Genomic DNA, 2,500 nt, shown 5'->3' on the forward strand with positions numbered 1-2,500 from the left:
AAGTTCCTTGTCTTTTGGGCATTTAACTTTTTCTATTTTCTTGTGTCTAGGGAGAGTCATTATTACATTAATAGTAATAAAACATGCGCTGATTCAATTCCACTCCTTTATCATTTGTCAATTTTTCTATGTTCTTTACTTCTCCAGAGTTAAATTTTGGAATAAAGAAAGAAAGAAAGAAACCATTCCTGTATCTGTTAGTGTAAAAAAGAAACTCTTAGATGATATAAGTACAAAGTAACCTCAAGAATCATAGTGAAAATAAACAAATAAATCAGAAAGATATTTAAAAAATTGACAACAAAAGAATGGTTAATAAAGGAAAAGAATTGGAAAAAAATAAATATAAGGGAGGAAAAGAAACAGAGAAAGAAGAAAAAGTAGATAAGCAAAGAATAAGGTTTATGGAGATGTGTATGTCTATACAGATATGCAAATGTGTATACCAAGTGTGTGTGCTTGGTGAAGTTAGTCACATGAAAGTAGTATGGTCCAGATATATAGCAGCTGCTTCTCAAAATGTCTACACTTTCTCCAAATTTCAGCTCTAGCATTCAAATAGAGATAGATCATTGTCTGTAATTTTTTTAGGATAAGGCATTTCTCTGCTGTACAAAGGTCACATCTTTTATTTTCATTCTTGTGATTATAGAGAAATCATTCTTTGATAATTTTGTTTGGTGTTGTAATGGAAGCTTTTTATAATAATTGCTAGATGTGGTCAGCTAATTTTATTGCATTTCTCTTCTCAATTTGCTTACACAAAAAATATAGTTGTAAAGCTTTTCTTTGAACTCCCTTCCAGTTAGGTCAATGTATTGTTTATGTACCATGTCAATGTTCAGTAACTTCTGCTGCATAAATAATGGCTTCTAGGCTAAAAAACATATTTAATGGGCATGCATTGATATTTCTCATGAGCATACAGACACAGCATTTTTGAGGGAGAGAGTTTGTATGTAATAAAATGTTCTTTATATCTGTGACACAACTATAGCTTAATTTAAGATTATGCCTTTTCAATAACTTTCTATATTTATGATTGGTTTGGAGTGTTTGTCTGTTATGGTTAAAAGTATTTTTATGATATTAGGTTCAATATTCAATAAAAAATGAAGAGGGGGATTTTATGATATTACAGCTCTTTATCTTAGCTGAGGCAAGAGACAGGTAAGTAATTCTGTCATGGAATTCAGTATGCATATGTAATATCTATGTGCGTGTATATTTGTGAATGCATGCATGCATACAGAAATACATATACACATACATGCATGTCTATATATGTGTGTATATTCACACACACACATACCTATATGCATATACATATGCATACACATACATGACACATACATCGATATATACACTCACATACACATAATAGCTATAATGTATGTGGTTGAGGCCCTACTTGTAGATGTCATGTACATGTGTGTATGTGTGTTTGTGGCATGCATGTGCAGTAAGTGTATATACAAATGTATAAAGAAATGTATGTGTGTGTGTGTGTATTTGTGTGTGCATGTATTTGTGTGTGTGTGTGTGTGTTATATGCATCTGTTTATGTATGTATGTATGCATGCATGCATGCATGCATGTACATACGTATATATGTATGTATGTATGTATGCCTGCATGTGTTAATGTATGTATCTATCTCCCCATCTATACACGGTGCATAAGGTATTTGAGGACATAACATTTTTGGGTCATTGCTGCATTTTTTGCTAATCTGTATTATCTTTGTTTCAGAAAATAATAATGGCAGACCCTCAACTTACTCAAGAAATGATGAGGCATGCTGTTTTTGTGGTTTAAAGGCTGTGTATAGTGATTTAGAATTATCTTGCTTTTTAAAAGTTGCCAGATCTTTCATCTACAAAGTTTGTGAGGAGCTAGAGACTGATGATGGAAACGTATCACCAGTATCAAAGCATTAAAAGCATTCTAGACGTTCTGAAATCACCAGGACACCTGAATTTATCCAGCAAGTTCAACAGACCACTGATTACAATCCCAGAAAGTCCATGAGGTCAATTGCAAAAGATTCCACGTGTCAGAAGGAACAGTTAGAAATATTGTCCATGAAGACATCTTATATGATGAAGAAAGGTTAATTTGTCAGAAAAAGCAAAAGAAAATCACTACATCAGATCTAAAAGGCTCTTAAACAATCTGAAAACTCCGGTAGAAGAAGATTTGATTTGGTTTTTCTCAAACGAGAAATACTTCAACCAAGATCAAAAAGTTAACAGAAGAAATGACAGATGGTTATGTGAAGACCCTTCTGAAGTTCCAAGTGTTATGCATACAACATTTCCTGCAACTGTCATGGTTTTAAGGGTTGTTAACAATGAAGGACATGTGATGCCTCCTTACTTCTTTCCATAAGGCCTTAGAGTTAACTCTGCTGCCTACACTGAGGTCTTGGAAATAATTGTTAAGCCCTGGATAGACAGTCTATGCAATGGAAGGCCATATGTGTTTCAGTAAGACTATC

Source organism: Octopus bimaculoides, chromosome 8 (assembly GCF_001194135.2).
Source record: "Octopus bimaculoides isolate UCB-OBI-ISO-001 chromosome 8, ASM119413v2, whole genome shotgun sequence".
Classification (NCBI taxonomy): Eukaryota; Metazoa; Mollusca; class Cephalopoda; order Octopoda; family Octopodidae; genus Octopus; species Octopus bimaculoides.